Below are 22,143 nucleotides of genomic sequence, written 5' to 3'. Positions count from 1 at the left end.
GGCTAGTTTTTTTTTTGTATTTTTTAGTAGAGACGGGGTTTCACCGTGTTAGCCAGGATGGTCTCGATCTCCTGACCTCGTGATCCACCCGTCTAGTCTTTTTTTTTATTGCTGGTGGCATTCCATTGTACAGATATACCAGTTTGTTTGTTCAACTGTTCACCTGCTGAAGGACATTTTGGTTGTTTCCAGTATTTTACTATTATAAATTGCATATGTATAGTGTGTGTGTACATACATATACACTAATAGTATAAATAGTATATATAAATAGTATGTATAATAAGGATGCTAGGAACATCTATGTACAGGTTTTTCTGGACATGTAAGTTTTCATTTATCTGGGATAAATGCTCAAGAGTGTGACTGCTGGGTATCATGGTAAGTATATGTCTAGTTATGTAAAAAACTGCCAAACTCTTTTCCAGAGTGGCTGTACCATTTTACATGCCCATAATACCTTACTTTCAAAGAACTATGTGTGATGGCTTTTTTTTTCTAGCCTAATCTGTGATTAACCTATTGCTTTTTTCTAAAACTTTTACTGTTTAAAAATGAAATAATGTATTGGTTCACAACCTATTCCAAACTCAGACGTTAATGCAAATACAAAGATATGAATCAGAAACTTTGTAACCAAAGCAACAACTCTGAAAGTTTTTCTTCCTGTCATACCTTTGCAAGGTACTCTATTTTCCATTATAGGTGAGACAGGCTTTATTGGCCTTCTAGAGTAAAAACATTTTCGTATTTCTCAAAAGGGGGGTCACCTATTGATGGTGAGAACTTGGGCTGCTCCATGTTCCCCTGTAGCAGGTCTTGGCTCTGACTCAACTTACCCTTTAGAAACCTAAGAGAGTGCCATTGCTTCTAAGTGTCCTCAAACCAGTCAGTGTAGGGGAGGCTCAAAACTTTCCAGAAAATTCCTCTGTGTCTAGGCCAACGCTACTTAAAAGAAGCTTCATGTTAATTGAAGTATTACTTGTATAATGAATTTACAAATAAAGTTTCATTTATATAATCCACTTTAACACATAAAATATGGGCTTTAAATAGCTGTTCCTACTTAATAGGAGAAAAAAAGGATAGATGAGCTACTTTAGTACTGTGTCTGGCACACAACAAACTGAATAAATGTCTCTTCATCCTTCTTAATGGACTACTTTCTCCATCCACACCACAAGGAGTCCCAATTAGTCATCTAATTTCTTTATAACCTGTACAAACAAGCGTGCGTGCTTGTGTGTAACTTGCCATTTTTATGTCTACTTATTCTAAGACCTGTTAGAGGGGAGCAAATAAATAATGCAGCTATTGTCTTGCAAGCCACCGTATACAAAAACAGTTGACAGGAGGGTCTCATAATTGGGTAGCAAACAAGATATCCTAGTAGTTAGAGCATAGAGAATTTGGGGTGGGCTTCCTGTACTTTGGAGATTTGTCTATGAGAAATCACATCCTTATAAGGAGATTAGGGGACAATATAGGTGAATAAAAATAATAAAAGTGCAAACTGAAGCCGACTTTCAGGGCTACAAACCAGGAAAATCAGAGGGTTTTGGGTTTGGGAATTCTGGCATAGAAGGTCCAATATAAAGGGGTCAGGGAAATAGTCCAGAAGCCCAATAGCAATCAGCAGTGGAACCTAAGCCCCGAGTCAAATTAGTAGCCAGGATGGCAGGGCATACAACAGGTGAAGGTGATTCTGTATTAATCTTCCACCAAAGGAGAAGCTGCACTTGCTTATGGAATTCTAGCCTCTAGTCTGAAATGGTCATGGAAGAGAAGAGATGATGAGTCTGTAAGTTGTAAGCTCTGGGGTCAAAAGGCAAATGGGCTTGAGAAGGCAGAAGGAAGGAAGGAATGGGGCCAACAACTGTCTGAGACTATTTGGCCATTTAAAAATAGTTTCTCAAGAAAAACAAAGTTGGAAGACTTAAACTACCTGATATTAAGACTTGGTTTAAAGTCCCATGGTCTTGTGATACAGACGCCACTACAGTGTGGAGGGGAAAGGATAGACTTTTCAACAAATGATGCTAGATTAACTGGATATCTACACAGGCAGGAAAAAAATCTTTGATTCTAACGTCTTACACAGAAATAAGGTCCAGATAGACAGATCATGGGCCTAAATGTGAAAGGTAAAGCAATCAGCCTTCTAGAAGATAACAGAAGAGATTATTTGTATGACCTTAGGAAAGGTATAAGTGTTTTAAACAAGAAACAGAAACACTGACTATAGAAAAGATTGATATATTGGACTGCATTCAAATTTAAAACTTCCGTTCATCAAAAGAATACCATAGAGTGAAAAACCAAGAAAGTCATTGCCTGGGAGAAGATATGTGCAACACATGTAACTGTCAAAGAACTCATATCCAGAATATGTAAAGAATTCCTACAAATCCATGTGAAACAATCCAACAGAAAAATGGCCAAAATATCTGAACAGGTATTTCACAAGAGAGGATATCCAAATAGCCAACAGCATATAAAAAATCATCAGGGAAAAATGCACATTAAAACAACAATAAGATACCACTATACATCTACCAGAATGACTAAAATAAAATTGTTCTCTCCATAGCCACTTTTGGTAAGGACATGGAGAAACTGTGATTCCCACACTTTACTGGTGGAAGTATAAACTGGTACAGATACTTAGAAAACTGTTTGATAATACGTACTAAAACTATACCAGACCTTCAGTACCTGGCACATTCTGTGCACTAAGTAAATGATCAACTACCATTATATTTTAACTTTGACCAACTCTGTGGCTAAAATAATAATCTATCTGTAACAAAATCTAAGTCAATGTTTGCTTAATTGGCACAAACATTCATATGACTCTATATTTTAAAAGGTCACTCAAAGAATGAGTCACTTAAGAAAAATATTCATAACCACACTAAAGATACATTGACTTTATTGAAGTTAACTTTATTGCCAATTTTTATAACTAATCCCTAGAAAATATAAAACTTGACTTATATAACTACATAATTTCATAGGCTTGGGGGCATGGGGGATGGGGGGTGCTGATAACAAACTAAATCTGAAGCCCAAGGTTGAAGGACTGAGATCATAACCTCTAAACAAACTCGAGGGTCCAGTTACTAGTCTGTTAAAAGATGGAAGTTTTGAAGTGAAATAGAAAAATGTAACTCAGAAGGTCTCACTGGTATCTTGAAGTAAACTGCCTGTAGCTCCTATTTGGTTAGATGAACAACCACAAGAATTTAGAAGGTGCTTGGTTGGGATGGAAAGGATTCATTGTATGTGGGAAATACATAGGGTATTCCCTACATATTCCTCTAAGGCGTAGTTAATCCCTGGTACCCTCCTACCCCCTATCATCCACACACAGTATCATGCACCCTAAAGGTCCATGGGCTCACATTTGAGGCGGGCAGACTGTCTCTAAGTAAGAGGTCCTCTAGCAATCTTTCCAGAATCAAACATCGAGAGTTCCTTCCAGACAAGCTAAAAACGTACAGCACACACTGCTTAACTGGGAGAAACTCCCATCCTTTACAGGGTATCAGCTCAGCTGTATCAATGTGCACATCATCTTTCAAGCACAGATAAACTGACCTAGATTATACAATCCAGCTTCACCCAGGGCCCTTCACTCTCAACTTATTTTTATAGGGACTAGGATGGAGGGTGAAGGAGAAGATATTGTAGAAAGAAGGATGATGATAAGAAAAGGGAGAAGAAAAACAACTGTATCTGAAATATGCTAATAACTTCAATAGTATCAACGACATTAGCAAAGTATATTTAATGGATGGCAAAAAATAATCACCAACTTTTTACCACAGTATGTCCAAGGTTTATAATGAGTCATTTGGGTGAATAAAGGAAAAAACAAAAAAGAAAAACTGTGTTTTCTTTAGAAAAATGAATGAAAATATTATATAAGCATTAACAACATCAATTTACATTACGAGTATTGTCTGGTGTAGAGTAGTTCAAATTATTAAAAACCTTTATTATAATATCCTTATGGAAACTTTAAGGTAATATCAAAATGTACTTCAATGAATTTGCCCAGCCTACATTTCTGCTTGAGAGTCATAAAGAAGTAGAAAAGAGCCCTTCTTCTGAACCACATGAAGATTTGGGTTTTAGTTAACTTTTTGGTTTTCAATATATTTAGAATGCTATGATATCACAGTTGTTTTCATGGCTCTAAATTTTAAAATCTAGAGAAATAATTGTTTTTACTTTTTGGGTGTTTTTTCTTTTGTTCTTAGCATATTAGCACAACAGAAACTAACAAATACAAGGACAGCCTCTAATTAACTTGCCAACCTAAAAACAAAAACCCAAGATATCAGACACCAACTGTATGTCACTAAGTCACCAAGTGCATAATGTACATTATTTAAGATGACATTTGTTAAATAAATAGTATCTTCCATGTGTTTTCACTCCGTGTTTACACCAATGTCATTATTAATACTTACTGAGTGCTTACTATGGGCCAATATTATATGAAGAGAACTCGTGAATTATCTCAATTATCTCCTCATACTATCATATGAGGTAGAAATGCTTCATTTTAAAGATGAAGAAATAAAGGCTCAAAGAGGTTAAGTAATCCTGCAAGGTAGCATAACTAGTAAGTGATGAATTAATCACAAGCTAATCAAATATTTTATACATGTCTTAAAATATTAGACGTGATTGACAGCAAATATTACAATTATAAAAATTCTCACAAAAAGGTTTCTGAGTGGTTCAGAAAAAGGTTTCTGAAACCGCTGAGTAATTTGGAAGGAGAAAGATTTTTACAAGACGAGAAAGTACAGTATAACCAACAAAAATGCCAAGCAGCAAATATCTTGTTTCAGTATTAGTGTACATAGTACCAAACATGAGCAAACAATGAAAATGAGCAGCAAAATATCTTTATACTGAAGTTGATCACCCTAAAAAAGCCACACTGTCAATAGTGATAACAAAATATTTTGTCTTTCTAGTTTTGATGTCAATACAATTGACCCATAAAAGTAAAAATATATATAAGTCAGTTACATGAGCAGCAACACACTTTCACTTTTCAAGTGATAATCACCTTGTTAAACAGCAATGAGTTATTTGAGAGAAGTCGGTTTTCAAAAATTTCCATGAAAAAGTTTTTCCTCTGCTGAACATTTTAACCTTCTACACAAATTCATAACAACACATTTTATTTGCATTTGGATAGTTTCATGTAAAAATTAAACAAGATAAAAATATTAGAGATTGTTGTACCTTTAACTCATCATATCAGCTGACCATATTTGAGAGTTTACTAGCTATTTTTCCCAAAAGGTACTTCAACATAAAATTGAATACATAACATTGGATAACTATTGATAACAAGGGCAACAAAATAGAAGTAGCCATGAGGATAGATGGATTAGCCCTTGGAAAACATTTTTTTGCCCTAGGACTCTCAGCTCCTATCATATAGATGCAGAATAAATTAGTCACTCTAATTCTCTACTCTCATATCCCTTAAACTCTGCAATGCAAATAGAATCTGAAAGGCAGAAACTGCTTGATTTCACGTCCCTTCACTAAAATCTTGCTTACATCCATAATCTTGCGTACAGATAATCCCTGGACCTTCTGTTTTTCTTCTCAATTGCTTGCTCAGGGGCTTTAAAATTTTTTCCATCACTATTGATCCTTTCCTATAAACGTACACCCTCTTCCAAATTCAAAACAAATCAGAACAAAACAAAACAAAACAAAACAAAACAAAACAAAACAAAACAAAATCCTCCTCTCTTCTGTGCGGCCTAGCTCTTCTCCTTCTCACCACCAAGCTTCTTGAAAGAGACGTGCCTATTCACTCTCTCGACTTCCTAACTTCCCACTCACTTCTCAACTCAACACAATCTGGCTTCCATGCTACCACTCTACTGAAATTGCTCTTTCAAGAGTTACTTTATTTGAGCTCAAACAACTGTAAATGTTGTGTAGGCATAGACCTCTGTTGTTTACCACTGCATCCTCAGAGCCTGGCTCACGGCAGGAACTAAATATATTATCACCATTCTTGCTGGGGCATTTATTCTCCTAATCATTCTTGAATTGTGTTCCAACTCACCCACACTCCAATTAGATTTATATAACCACACCTCTGGTCTCTTAGTGCTTTACCAAATAAGTTATGAAATATCCAAATTTAATCAAGGTAAATAAGTGGGATTTGAGGGAGGCTGGCCTGAAATGTGATGAATGTGGGAAAAACAACCCAGTCATTTGTGCTGCAACATGCCTAAAGAGAAAGTATGTTAAGAGGGGCAGTACATTATATGCAAGCTGCAAAAAACCCTAGCTAAATGACAAAAATTTGTAGTGAAGTTTTTAACAGACCTGCTATCATGAATATATGCTTTGATTTGAGACAATTCCTCAGCATAAGCAGAGGTGTCAGCGAGTGTCGCCAGAGCATAATGCTACACTCTGGATAGTCCAACTAATTTTTCTTGTTCTCCGCTCCCCAGGACTTGCTTTAACACTACATGAAAAATTTCCCACAGAAGATTTTGCAATCAGCTGACATGAACAGCTGACATGCTTCAAAATAAGTTTCTTGCTGTAAAGTTTTAAATTAGCATTCTGGTCAAGACTAAGTTAAACCTCAAGTGACTAGTGTATTCTGAGAAAAAAATTCCCAGAAAAACAAAATAACAAACTACTGCGTGGACTTTCAAAATGAAAAAAATACTTTAGTCTGTAACCTAAAAATGTACGCTGTGGCAGCTGCCATTCCTCTGACAGTGCTGCTTTTTTTTCTTTTTTTTTTTTGAGACAGAGTCTCCCTCTGTCACCCAGGCTGGAGTGCAGTGGCAAGATCTCAGCTCACTGCAAGCTCCACCTCCCAGGTTCATGTCATTCTTCTGCCTCAGCCTCCTGAGTAGCTGGGACTACAGGCGCCCATCACCACGCCTGGCTAATTTTTTCTATTTTTAGTAGAGATGGGGTTTCACCGTGTTAGCCAGGATGGTCTCGATCTCCTGACCTCATGATCTGCCCACCTCGGCCTCCCAAAGTGCTGGGATTACAGGCGTGAGCCACTGCGCCTGGCCAACAGTGCTGCTTTCTACATCACAAACACCCACCATGAGAGCAACTCACCTCTTAGAGAAAGAAGCATCTACTAAAGGTTATAAAACTTCAACCAAATGCAGTTAGAATTCAATTATCTGAGCCAATAAGAAAGTAAGCAACAATGTCCAACATAATCTACAACTCACAAATTTGGCCTTAAAATATGATCTACATAACAGCAGATTTACCGCACAAATTAAGTCTCTGCCAGGTGCTATTAATTTTACTTTAATTTGTTTTCTTACCACCCATCAATTAAGAGAAAAAGATGATCTGGAGGCAATGAAGTGACAGAAGGAAACAAAACAATTAACCAAACTTAAAGACAGTCATAAATGATCCACAGATAATAGCACACATGATATTCTTCAGGGAATTATTATAAAACAAACTTTGTATACCTGAAAAATCAAATATAAACACATTCCAAAATAGTGCTCAAGAGTGTATGCGTGTGGAGTGTATACAGGTAATGCCACAAATGGGTCTGCCGATACTAGTAACCCCACAAAAACTATGGAAGGAATTCCATGGTGAACAAATTCCTAGCTGGTTGACCTTTTTAAATGGTGTTTTTACTCGGTTTAAAGTTTTACTTTTTCCTGAGAGGTAGAAAGGCTAAAGGATAAAAGAAAAAAATATATAACATTTATTATTTGCAATGTACCAAATACATCTGGTTAGAAACAACTTGATAATTGGCCTGTCATATAAAGCAGAATTTTTCACACATTTTTCCCGTGACTCACAGAAGAAATACATTTTACGTGATGACCCAACATACATTTAAAAAAAAAAAAAAATTTCGCCAAACAGCATTTACCCTTACTCTCTATGTACTCTGATTTTTAGTTCTATTTCATTTTTTCTTAAAAGCTGGTCATGACCCTCTAAACTGATTTTACAAACCAGAACTAGGTTTTAATACAAAGTATAAAAAAGTATTCTTTCCTTTTGATCCAATTCCTCTAAATCTAATTATTACTTCCAGCATATGAGAGGAGGGAACAGGGCTTCTTTTAAAACAAAGAATTCCTCCCTGATTCTGATGCTTACAAAAACAAAATGCATTCTTAAATTACATTATTTCAACGAACCAAGTATTTGATAAAATAAAAGTGTTCGTTTTCTCTTTACAGAATTTTACATAAAAGTAATAAATGAAAATTACTATTTTTCAAATTCATACTACCTTCAATCTAGGAAGCATGCTACTTTAAGGATAATATTTAAAAAAAAATACAAACATAACATAAAACTTGAACACTTTGGCAAATTTTAACGATTTTCACTTTCAGAAAGCATTTAGCAATTGTTTAAGTTTGCAAACATTAACTTTTCTGGGGCAGCATCTACAATGTAAAAGTTCTCTAAAAGATACTATTGGTAGGAGTATATATTGGCTCACGCACCCTATTGCAGTTTAGTAGCATATCAAACATTTTAGTGAGTTCTTTTTTAAATTTTTAATTTTTTAAACTTTTATTTTACGTTCAGGGGTACATGTGCAGGTTTGTTACACAGGTAAATTGTGTGTCATGGGGGTTTGGTGTATAAATTATTTCATCACCTAAGTAATAAGTATAGTACCCGACAGGTAGTTTTTCCATCCTCACCCTCTTCCCTCCTTCCACCTTCAAGTAGGCTCTGGTGTCTGTTGTTTCCATTCTTTTGACTAAGCAATTTCATCTGCAAAGATGTATTCTACAGATGCATTCATGCAAATATACAAAGATATTTCCACAAAGTATTAATTCCAGTATTGTTTGTTCAATTTTTTTTAAAAGCAGCTGAAAACTTAATCTATTAATAAAGAAGTGGGTAAATAAAAAGTGCAGCCATTAAAAAAAAGAAAGCTATATTACTAATAGGCGAAAGTGTCTAAAATACATTTTTAAGTGAAAAAGCATTTCTGAAAAGCATTCTTTTTTTTTGAGACAGAGTTTCCTTCTTTTGCCCTGGCTGCAGTGCAGTGGTGCAATCATGGCTCACTGCAGCCTCTGCCTCCTGGGCTAAAGCAATCCTCCCACTTCAGCCACCCAAATAACTGGGACTATAGGTGTATACCACCATGCCCAGCTAATTTTTAAATTTTTTGTAAAGACAGTGTTTTGCCATGTTGCCCAGGCTGGTCTCAACCTCCTGAGCTCAAGCAATTCACTTACCTTGGACTCCCAAAGTGCTGGGATTACAGGTTTGAGCCACCACACCCTGCTGGCAATTCTCTTTTGATTCTCCTTTTATCCTATCCTTTCTCCGTCAATGAATCTGATTGCCCTAGCTTCTATTTTTTTTTTTTTTTTTTTTTAAGCTGGAGTCTTGCTCTGCTCTATCGCCCAGGCTGGAGTGCAGTGGCACGATCACTGCAACCTCCGCCTCCTGGGTTCAGGCGATTCTCCCACCTCAACCTCCCAAGCAGTAGCTGGGATTACAGGCGTGTGCTACCACTCCCATCTAATTTTTGTATTTTTAGTAGAGATGGGTTTTCACCATGTTGGCCAGGCTGGTCTCAAACTCCTTGACCTCAGGTGATCCACTGACTTTGGCCTCCATAAGTGCTGGGATTACAGGCATAAGCCACCAAGCCCAGCCACTTCCCCATATCTTATCACTGAGAAATCTCATCCCCCTTTTGTTTTTACCTGTTCATAATGCTCAAATCTTATCTATATGTCTGACCTCCTGATCTACCTACCCAAATGCCTTTTTAAAATCTCTCTACCTAGAGGTCTCAGAGACATCCCATATTCCCCAGTTCCAAGACTGAATTCAACCTCTACTCAAAAGGTAAACAGAAACCACTTGTTCCTACACTATATTCTGAATTCTAAGTCTAGAAATCTGAGTGTTACCCCTGACTGCTCCCCCTCTACCACAAATTAAATCAATCAAGTTTCTACCTCTTTAACATCTCTTACTGTATTTGTTTTAATCCACAACCTACACCTTGTCAGGGCCTCATTATTTTTGGCCAGGATTACTGCAGTCTGCTTAAAACTCTGTATCTTAGCCAACGTGGCTAAGAGACTCCCTCTTTGTTCCAGCCAGACAAAATTACCTCTGGATCCTCCACTGGCACTGTTACCTCTAAGTTGTCACACATGTCATTTCTTCTAATGTATTGTTCTTATATGTCCAGAGAACCCACTGACTAAGCCTTCAAAATTCTATTCAAGCATGAAGTTTTCTACGAAGTCTGGAGAAGCGAGATCACCTATACTTACTAAGTTACTATGTGACAGGTACTGTGCAAGGTACTTATTTGTACACCAGTTTATTCATACATTCAGTTTAATCACAAAAACCCATTTTACAGAGGAAGAAACAAGTCACATAATCTGTTCACGGTCCCACAAAGAATAAGTAGGGAAAGTGGGACTCTAACATCAAAACCAGTGTTCTTTTCATTGTATCAAGTTTCCTGTCTGAATTAATCCTCCTTTATATCTACTTCCTATTACATTTAACAAAGCAAATCACATTTGTTTCCATGGTTTTTTCCCCTAATAGGTTTTCAACCTTAGCTTTGTATTAACTTTTTTCTCTAATAGAATGGGTAGACCCAAACATCTATATATTTTTCAAAGTTTCGAAGTTGATACTAAATGGGATAGCTAAGGTTGAGAACCTTTGTGTTAAGTTCCCAGAGTGTAGGAATGCCATTGGACTTTATACCTCCAGGGATGACCTAAATGTTTCTAAACTGAACTGCTAAACTCATTGATATAGGTAAATCACTGCAACAGTACTTTTTCCTACAAAAATGTTTTCTCTTATGATTTGGTTGTATAAATATTTTAAAGTTGTGTTGTACACATTTATCTGAGACTAGCACTAAGAAACTTAACATCTTTAAGATTTCAAAAACGAGTTCACAATATTAAATCAATACTCTTCTTAAAAATGAAACTTGAAAAATTTACTTAAAAGGATCAAAGTTTAAGCACTGTGACAATTTTTGAAACAATACATAAGTATTCGATACAGCTCTAGATATGGGAAATTCCACTTTGGAAATATTACTACTTTCTACTTAGCTAGAAAGCTTATGAAATCATTTGTTTATTCCTTTTTGAAGCTTCACTTATAATTAGTATATAATTTAAATGTTAAGGAATTCTCAGAAAAAAAAAAAAACAAGCTTCAAGAATTAATCACAGTTTCACTTGCAGATGAACACAAAGAAATGCTTATGTGAACAGCAGCACCAACCAAAAACTTCCCTACTTCCAGAAACCAGGGTCACTGCTAATCTGATTAAAATCTGAACTTTTTATTTACATGTAACACTTGCCCTGTGCTTTGTGTAAACTTATGAAACCTAATGAGACAGAAAACTACCATCTGCTGGCCCAGAATCTGAAATATGGAAAAGAAGAAAGAAGTGATGAAGTGATGAATACTCAAATATTCTGTTTGGGCTTTAGGTGAGAGAAAATACAAATTTTTGATACCTGAATCTCTTAGTAATTTTTTTAAGGAATGAAGATATTATCAAAAATAGTAAAAAGTATAAAAAGCATTCAGTATAAAAATAGTTAAATTATCTCTTAATAAGTTCATTGCTTTTTATAAATAGCCACTAAAAACAAAAGCCTTAAGAAAATAAATCGATGCTTCAGATTTTGAGTGTCATTGTAGCAGAAGTATTTTAGCTGCAAATACTCCAGGTCAACATTTTTGCATCCACACAATAAACAAGATGAGAGATAAAAAACCACAGCGAAACTGAAAATACTACAAACCTTAAGCAATCACCGAGAAGAAAACACCAAAAAAACTCACTTGGGAGGGTGGCTAAGGCAGAAACACTATTTATTTCGACCATTTAAAAAACTGTGGCCTCACTAAAATGTATGCAAATATTAAAAATCCTACTCCTAGGAGTTTTGCTTTGAAAAGTATCACATGTCACTTAAAATGATTTAAAGAATAACAAGTGGCAATTCATTCATCAGGAAGGATCACTTTTATTACCTAAATATAGAATTGTTCATTTTATATAACATAAAAATTGAATCTGTTAGCAATACAGAATTTTTACATTTATCAAGTTTATTGTTAGGTATTTTACCTTTTTCTGTTCATGTAAATGGTAGTCTTCACTTCCACCCTGTCTAACTGGCAAGCATTATTTACATAAACAAAAGTTCTTGGTGTTTACATAGTATACTATCACATCACTAGCAAATTGGGGTAGACTGACTTTTCCTTTCCAAGTCTCATAACAATGGTGATAGGTAGGAATCTAATATTCACCCTTAATTAAGATACTGATTTCTGAGTTGAGGTGTATGTTTTTATTGTATTGTAGAATTATTCAGTAATTCTTATTTTAAGTTGCTTTGTTAAAAAATCACAAATGGGTTTTTAAATGCCTTTTCAATATTTTTGAAGATAATTATATAAGTTTTCCTTAGATTTTTTTTTTTTTTTTTTTTTTGAAACAGGATCTCACTCACTCTGTTGCCCAGGCTGGAGTGTAGTGGTGTGATCTCAGTTCATTGCAACCTCGACCTCCTGAGCTCAAGTGATCCTTTCGTTTCAGATTCCCCAGTAGCTGGGACTACAGGTGCATGCCAACATATCCGGCTAATTTTTTATATTTTTTGTAGAGATGGGGTTTTGTCATGTTGCCCAGGCTGGTCTCAAACTCCGGAGCTCAAGGAATCCACCCACCTTGGCCTCTCAGAGTGCTGGGATTACAGGCATGAGCCACCACACCTGGCCTAGATCTATTAATACAGCAAAAACAGCAATACCTATTAATAATTGTCTTCAGCTTGTTTGATAGTTAGGAAGCCCAGTTTATTTTCTGCTGCAGGATAAAAGTAAATGTTTCCAAAGAATCAAATAAGCATTATGTAAGATTATCTACTTAATTACACATATGTCAAACAGTACGTATTTAAACTTATTTGATCTTACTCCTTGCTTTCATTTTTACACAAAATAGGCTGCAAAATAAACCAATTTTCCCATAGGTATTAAACACACTCAAATTAGTAATATAAGTTTATCTAGGTTTCATCCTTACTCAATTTTCCCAAAACAATTTCATCTACCTAAGGCTTTTATTAATAATTACCATATTCTTGGACTCTCAGATTCATCTTTACAGCCTAGCCAAGCCAGCTCTCTGCTTAGACCTCTCCACTTGATTCCACAAAGATCTCAAACTGAGCTTAACAAGAACAGAGCTCAAGCTTTTTCCTGAAAGCTGGTTATGTTCCAGGGCTCTCTAACCCAGTTACCATACCAGAAACTTAAGATCCCCTTTGACAAAGCTCCTTATCCTTTAATATCTGTAACAAATGATTTCACCTCACAAATCCCTCAATTCTGGAATATCTACCTCTTTTCACCTCTGACTCCACTCTGGTCCAAAATGCCATTATCATCTAAACTAATCTCCCTAAGTAGTATTCGATCATGCCCAACCCAAGTAATCTTTTTGAAAGTCAAATCTGATCATGCCAATCCTCTTCTTGTGATAAAGATTAAAAAAAAAAAAAAAAAGAGTTAACAAAGACTTTAAACCATTCCTATCTCTCCAGCCTTACTCCTCCTTTCCCCCATTTTCAATGCTCTAGGCTAGGACTTCTTTCAGTTTTTGAAAGGTAGATAATTAACATTTCCTTGTGCCACAGGGTCTTTGCACTTACAGTCCCAGTGCCTAAGACATTCCCACACATCCTTCAATTTTTAGGTGAGAGATCAATTCCTCAGGTAAGTTTCCTAACACCCTTCCTCAAGTCCTCCTACACATATTTCTTTCAGAGCATAAGAACCATAGTAAGTTACAGTTTGTGATCAAACACTTGTAACTTGAAAAATTACTGTGAAACCCATGTATACTATGGAAAATATATTGAGAGGTTTAAATGTAATATGTAATTAAGAAAAATCTATGTATTCCTTTCTATAAGAGTGAAGTTAATCTTATATTTTTTTATCTAAATAGTGTCATTTCTAGAGCAGCGTGGCCAACTGACAATAAAGCCATATATGCAATTAAAAATCTTCTAGTAGCCACATTTAAAAAGAAACAGATGAAATTTTATTTAACCCAAAGTATCTACAATATTATTATTTTAACATGAGAATGTAAAAGAGTACTGATATATTTCACATTAGTTTTTAAAATCTGCTATTTTACACTGAAATCACATCTTAATTTGGACTAGTTTCACTTCAAGTGACACATTTGGCTCGTGGCTACCGTATTAGACAAAACAGTTCTAGAAGACAGTACTGTATTTTTTAATACTGAAATCACTTGCTAACAGAATAGGTTACCTTAAAAAGAGCATAGCATTAAGCAAGATTAACCTTATATTAAATAAAGGCATATCACAGGTTTAAATCATTCAAAAAATTTAAATTATGCAAACATTCCACACTGCTGAAAAGTTTAAATTCAAAATAAAAATTCCTGTAATTTAAAAACTGCACATTACTGATCATCTGAGGAAATGAGAGGGAGATGGGGACTCAACCACTGCTGGTAGGAGTGATTTTATTATAACCTCTTAAAAAGCAACAGGCTCTCCCTCTGACTTAATAACTCTACTTTTAAGACTTGATCCTATGGAAATAATCAACAATAAGGTCAAAGATTTATGTACAAACCTTTTCACCAAGATGCTCTTCTATGACGGTAAAATCTGGAAAAGCCACATTAGTGGGAAACAGCAGAGATAACTTGAAAATGGCATTCTACACAGTCATTAAAAAGCACGGTCTTCTCATTTTTTGTGTTTTTGTTTTGTTTTGTTTTGTTTTGAGACAAAGTCTCGCTCTGTCACCCAGACTGGAGTGCAGTGGTATGATCTAGGCTTACCGCAATCTTTACCTCCCAGGTTCAAGCAATTCTCCTGCCTCAGCCTCCCGAGTAGCTGAGAAGACAGGTGTCTGCCACCATGCCTGGCTAATTTTTGTATTTTTAGTAGAGACAGGGTTTCACCATGTTGGCCAGGCTGGTCTCAAACTCCTGACCTCAGGTGATCCTCCCACCTTGGCCTCCCAAAGTGCTGGGATTACAGGCGTTAGCCACCGTGCCCGGCCAAAAAGCATGTTTTAAGGAAAATTTAGTAACAAGGAGAAATGCTCACAATTTAATAAGTAAAAAATCAATGTAATATGATTCATATGCATGTGTATGACACACTCACATATCCACAGTAAAAATAAAACAGGAAGAAAACCAAAATATTAAGTTTTCTTTTTGTAGCATGATGACCAGTGATATTTTTCTTCTATTATCCCTCTTAACATGTATTTATTGAGTGTTACTTTGTGCCAGGCATTAAAACAGATGGGTTCCTGCCATCATGGACACACCCATTTTCTTTCTACTTTTTTTCCCACATTTTCCCAAATTTTCTATAATAAGCACATTATTTTTTCATAATTTTAATAACTGAAAAAACATAATATGAAGTAGATAAAGATCTGGGTAAATCAGTTGCAAGGGGACTTTTTTGGGTGAACTGGGGAATAATCTGAATATGGCCTTGACTATTAGTTTAGATGACTAAACCAACTGACTTAAAACAAAAAGGTCTACAAAACACTATGTACAACAAGTCTTCATTTTGGTAAAAAGTACACATATATAAATACATTAAAATGTGTAGGAAACTATGCATTATTATATACACTGCAACAGTGAGGGATTTTTTGTTTGTTGTTTTTGTTTGTTTTGAGATGGAGTCTCACTCTGTTGCCCAGGCTGGGGTCCAATGGCATGATCTTGGCTCACCGCAACCTCCACCTCTCAGGTAGAAGTGATTCTCCTGTCTCAGCCTCCTGAGTAGCTGGGATTACAGGTGCCCGCCACCATGCCCGGCTAATTTTTCTCTATTTTTAGTAGAGACCAGGTTTCACCATGTTGGCCAGGATGGTCTCCAACTCCAAACCTCAAGTGATATGCCCACCTTGGCCTCCCAACGTGCTGGGATTACAGGCATGAGCCACCGGACGTGCTTGAGGGATTTTTTTAAAAGTATCTTTTTCCAGCCTGGGCAACATAGCAAGGCCCTGTCTCTACAAATAATAAAAATGATTAGCCAGGCATGGTGGTGTGTGCCCATGGTCCCAGCTACTTAGGAGGCTGAGGCAGGAGGACAGCCTGAGCCCAGGAAGTCTGGTCTGCAGTGAGCCATGATCACTTCACTGTACTTCAGCCTAGGTGACACAGTGAGACTCTGTCTCAAAAAAAAAAAAAAGTGATTTTTTTGCTTGTCTATTTTCTATGATGCTCCTGTACGCTTCTGCAATAAGACTACTTAAAAAAATTTAAATATGTATATGCCCACTATTTACTGAGCATCTATTACATACAAAACAGTGGTAGAACTGAGTAAAAGGAGTCTCAACCTTAAAGAAACTTACAACTAATTAAGGAGAATAACACAAGAGAACAGCAAAAATAATGCATATGTTTTTTGCAGAATATAAACATCACTGCAGTAAAATGTGGCTACCAAGATTCTAAGAAAAATATCACACTTGATTGGGAAGAGAAGGAAGGGTAAAAGAAAACAAAACAAAACAAAAAAACACAAAAAACAAACTTCATAAGGAGAAAATTTGAAATAGGAAGGATTTAATTGACAGAGGAAATGGTAGTCACTAAAGATAAAGCATGGGGCCCCTGTCAAGGAACAGTAAGACACATAATAAAATATGGTTAGAACACAGGATCTATGAAGGGCACAAGGAGTAAGCTAGAAACATAGGTGGCGAGGGCCTTGAATTTTCAGAAGGGAGTGCCTCTGTAAGCTGAGTTTAAAAATGAGGGAATTATTGCAGGTTCCAATTCAAGAAACTGTCCTACCACTTCCCATCTCTACTGCTACCATCTTGGTTCATGCCACTACCATCTCTTCTTAACTATATCAACACAATTATCTCCTGACTCTGCTTCTATTCTTACATTCCACTCCTATAGTCTATTTTCTATATAGCAGCTAGACAGATCCTTTTACAACATAAATTATCTTACACCTTTACTCAAAAATCCTGCAATGACTTACTATCCCCCATAGTAAAAAGCCTAAGTCATTAGAATTTCTGTAAGGACCCTAAAACACTGCCCCTCTTACCCTCTAACTCTGATCATAATTCGTACTACTCTTCTACTTGTTCACCCTATTCTATTCACCCTGTACTTCTCTGCCACAATTCCTTGACTATTCCAGGCATACTTCCGTCTCTACCACTCTTCTTATTTGCTTCCCCTTCTTCAGGTTTAAGCCTTCTCTGACTCCACCCTATATAAAACAGCAAGCCCCACCAACCTCCCTTACTACTGGTTCAAAGCAAAAAACTCACCACTCCCTATCCCCCAAAACTGATTCCATTTTTCTGATGATACTTAACATCATCTGCCATTTTATTGCTATTTGCTTATTTGTCCCAAATACGTACACAAACGTGTGAGTACATACATATATACACAAAGAAACTGAAGCTGTAGGCAGGCAGATTTTTTTTCTTGTTTGTCCATTTCAGTATCCCCAGCAGCTACAACAGGGCCTGACAAATAGCAGGTGCTCAATAGACACTTGTTTTATGAATGAAAGGAAGAAGATAACATGCATGGTGTCAGCAGATATTTAATCGAAATGGTTTATGGCATACTGTAAATATTTACATAAATAGAACCTACAGTAAATTACCATGTACTGTGTAATTTTCCTACGGGAATTATTCACTAATACAGTGCCTGTAAATTAACCTTTAATTAATTAGCAATCTATCTTTGCAAGGCTTATCTTGAAGTTAGCTATTTGGAACAAGGGTGACAGTGACTGACAACCACAGGATGGAGTCTTAAATCATTATTTCCCTCCTCTTTTCAATTCTCCCAAATCAATAAGCAGTGATTTCCCCACCTTCTTTCTTCCTCCTCACTTAGTTCTGACCTTTCTCTTTTTCTTGGGAATAGTTCTAATCCACAGACCTATGAGCCCCTATGCTAGGAGGGTAAGGCCAGAAATAGAAACTAGGAGTGTGATAAAGGACTGTTAAATGGTTGCCAGCAATAGAGAAGAGCCCAGGCAAGGTAAGTTAACGCTGAGGAATCTGGAGAGGCCAACAATCCTTAATTAAAAAAAATTTTTTTTTTTTAAACTTAGAAGCTCCTTGTATTTTAAAAGAAAGTCAACAAAAAATAATACTAACTCCTTCCGGGTCCTCTTTCAGCATATACAATGCAGAAAGAAGAGTGATACTTGATACATGTTTTAAAGTTAAATACCTAAACTTTTAATGTCTTTTTTTTTTTTTTTTTGAGATGGTGTTTTGGTCTTGTTGTTGCCCAGGCTGGAGTGCACTGGCGTGATCTCAGCTCACCGCAACCTCTGCCTCCCGGGTTCAAGCATTTCTCCTGCCTCGGTCTCCTGAATAGTTGGGATTACAGGCATATGCCACCACACCCAGCTAATTTTGTATTTTTAGTAGAGAAGGGTTTTCTCCATGCTGGTCAGGCTGGTCTTGAACTCCCGACCTCAGGTGATCTGCCCACCTCAGCCTCCCAAAGTGCTGGGATTACAGGTGTGAGCCACCGCGCCCAGCCTTTAAACTTTTAATTTCATTGTGAAGAATTTCATGCATATACAAACCTTAGGGGCAAAAAGGCTGTAAGGAATGATCAAGTAACCATCACCCAGGTGTGTTAAATCTTAATCTCTTACGAAGCCAACTTCAGATTTTTTTAAGGATGTAAAGATATGTTTGTAAACTCATGGGCCCCTCCTAGATCCTCATGCCTCTCAAGTTCTCCAGAGGTCACCTTTATTCTGCTTGGTGTTTATCATTCCCATGCACGTTGTTATACTTTTGCTACACACTGCACAAATCACAGACAATATAGTTTTGCATGAGACTATATAAATGGTCTATCAAATGGCTGTGTCACTTACCAGCTGTTTGACCTAAGGCAAGTTACTTAACAGCTCTGTGCCTCAGTTTCCTCTCTGAAAAATGAGGGATAATAGTACTTACTACCTTACAGGTTGTGTGGATTAAGTGAGTTAGTACACTGTATATAAAGCATTTAGAAAAGTATCTTGCTCACAGGAAGCAATATGTATGAGCAACATATATATTGCTCATATATGTTAGTAATTATCATATAAAGCTGCAAAAGGACTTGACTATATCTGATATATACACAAACTGATAGAGAAAATGATTACCAAAATGAGATATGTAAAATCCATATAATGCCAGATTTTCAAAATAGTGTGAAAACTAAAAATACTTATAAAGTTCCGGCCAGAAAGGTTCACTATTCTACTTAAAGAGGAATTGAAAGTGCTAAGAATAAGGGAAAAACCTTTATTTTTTAACCTACAAAGTGTAGGTAACATTAAATTAGAATATAAACATTTTATTTAAATAATTTATGATGATTTAAAAATACCTAAATACTTAGCGGCCTCCTTTTATGAGATTTGGGGGAAGGATTGGGAGAGAAGGGGCAATCCCTTAATGAGATGCTATTCAAAGACTTTGCCTGCTAAGGAAAGCACTTTAGATTTCACACAAAATAAAACATTATTTGGTACTCAAATTTCATTACATTTCTGAATTAGTTTTTCAAAAACTGTAAGCAGAACAAATGAAAATGTAAAATGATGTTTTATAATGGGATTCACCCAGATTATACAATTTTCATAAAGAAAACTGGATTCTGCAAGACGTATCAATGCTATTATCCTCGTTGTGATATAGGATTATTTTTTTAGTCTCTAGGTCAAAAGATCAGCAAACATTAAAACTTAAGTGCCCTACATATTATGTGAAATGTAGTGGTTTTTTTCCAGAGGTTTTTGAAGATTTAGAAATATGTATGTACTTTGAAGATCAACTAATATATCTAATTTGATATACGGAGGAACAACTAGATCTAATGAATATCTGCTAGGTGCCATTTGCTGGGCTACATATTTTACACAAGATCTGTCTTTTAATCCATCTGAAATATCTTTATGAACAAAATTTAGGAGACTACTACAGATACTTTGTTTAAACAAATACACCTCTGCAAAGTGTTAAAAATGACTACTAAAAAAGCCAACATTTAAACTGGCAAAGCATATAAAATGTACGTGACTGTGCTAATTATATTAACATAATAATGTTGAAACATTTGTTGTCCCTAGAGTTTAGCATACATTTTAATGTCTAAGAGGTTAACTGAAAGCAACAATTAAGTGTAACATCAAAGATAAACTCTGTGTCTCCCCTCCACCAAAGAAAATCCTCGGAATACAAGGTGGAAGGAAGACTTACACCGTAGGAAAAGTTGAAAACCAAAGTTCTACTTTACTTATCCTAAAGTGAGAACTTTGAAACGGAACCATTACTTCTGTTTCATCCCCCCGCCCAATAAAAAAATTTACATGTATGAGTCAGTTCTTCCCTCGGCCCCAACAGAAAAGACTCAGTATAACCAAGCTATAACTTGCACAAAGCAACAAGGAAAAAAACCCTTGCTATCCCCACTACTTTCTTAATAGAGCAAGGACCCTACCACCGCTCACCCCATACTCTGCCTCTGCCCCAAGCAAGACGCAGCACCTGCCAAACCAGGCGCTTAAAGAATAATGGCTCAACTTTTCAAACGCAATCTGGGGAGAAGACGCAGATAATTTCTTGAAGAGTGCAAGAAGACAGCAGAAAAGGTACTCTCAGGAAGGGATGAGTGAGCTTTGGGGCTGTTCCCTCTGCCTGTTGGAGAATTCCAAATTCGCTTGCTTCAGAGACCCTTGGAAGCAGCACTCAGGTCGCGGCCAGCCTCGGGCCTCGGTGAAGGAGGCAGTGTTTACACCTGTCACGAGGGAGGGGGAGGGAGAGCAAGGAAGCCCGAGCAAAGCCCCAAACTTCTGAACAGCTCCCGGGAGAACGCAGCCAGAGCGGAGCTTTGGGCAGGTGGAAGCAAACCGGCAGGGAGAGCCGGCGGTGGCCGGGGAGGGAAGGACTCCCACTTCCCCGGCCGGTGCTCGGGATGGCGAGGAGGGGGCCGTGCGCTTCGGGCGCCACCAGCGGCGTTCCCGTACTCGCCGCAGAAGAGAGCAGAGCCCAAGCCGGGAGCCCGCAGGCCCGCAGAGCCGGCTCCGTCCTCGCAGCTCCCGGTTCCGCGGCGGGCAGATGCTCCCGGCCCGGGTGAGGGTCCGGCTGCTGGGCCGGGCCCGGTCCCCACACCCTCTTTCCCCGGCGCAGCTAGGGTAGCGGAGCGGCGGCGCTTACCTGGCTCCTTCGGGGCGGCCGCGATGGGCATGGCTCAGGGGCCCGGGGAGGAACTGGCTCCCCGGGGAAGGACCGTCTATTCCGACGCGGAACTGGTGAAAGCGGAAGGCCGGCTGCTCACAGCCCTGTCAGCGCAGCAGCCCCATGGACGCCCACCCGGAGTTTCACCGCTGCCGCGGGACCCCCATCCCACTACCCTCCGCCCTCTTTCGCCGCCGCCGCCTCCACCTCCTCCGCGGAGACCCCCCGCCCACTCCACACACTCTCCCATCATGCAGCGGGGGAACCGCTGCCGCCGACACGTCACTTCCGGGCGCAGGTGGCTAGGTCGGGACCGGGCGCTGGTGGGTGCTGTGGGGTGGGGGAGGACACTCCAGGGGAATTGGTGTCACAGAACGCTTACCCCTGCGCAGGCGCTGTCGTACAGAACGCCGGCCGCCATTTTGGGTGCGGGCAAGCTGCCCTTTCCTTTTACTTCTTTGCGAGTCATAGAGCTGTAGGGGGATAGACGTCTTCCCGCACTCAGGCGCCTGTTGAGGCTGCGCTCCCGGCGAGGGACAGGTGCTCCTCTCAGCTGGTTAACGTTCATCTCAGGACCGGGTTAAGTCTCTTGCTCTCCAAATAAAATTGTAAAAGTTTGGAAATATAGAGCCTGTTTTACGAAAAACCTGCTAGAGAGCATTCGTCAGCTTGCCCTTTTCGCCCCGAAAAACGACTTTTTCACTCACAGCCTGTCTCTTCCTCTTTTTAAATTTATGCCCA

General features: G+C 37.9%; 1 protein-coding gene across 1 annotated transcript in view; it reads right to left on the bottom strand.

Moving 5' to 3' along the window:
- AFTPH (aftiphilin) overlaps positions 1-21,683 on the bottom strand; it is a 73,484-nt gene extending 51,801 nt beyond the window's left edge. Inside the window, exon 1 of the mRNA XM_011985489.1 lies at positions 21,382-21,683. The gene's annotated coding sequence lies outside the window, so the exon portion shown is untranslated. The remainder of the gene's footprint in view (positions 1-21,381) is intronic.
- Between the last annotated feature and the right edge of the window lie 460 nt (positions 21,684-22,143).

Source organism: Mandrillus leucophaeus, unplaced genomic scaffold (genome assembly GCF_000951045.1).
Source record: "Mandrillus leucophaeus isolate KB7577 unplaced genomic scaffold, Mleu.le_1.0 Scaffold285, whole genome shotgun sequence".
Taxonomy (NCBI): domain Eukaryota; kingdom Metazoa; phylum Chordata; class Mammalia; order Primates; family Cercopithecidae; genus Mandrillus; species Mandrillus leucophaeus.
The sequence above is the reverse complement of the archived record's forward strand: the minus strand, read 5'-3'. Positions and strand labels throughout refer to the sequence as shown.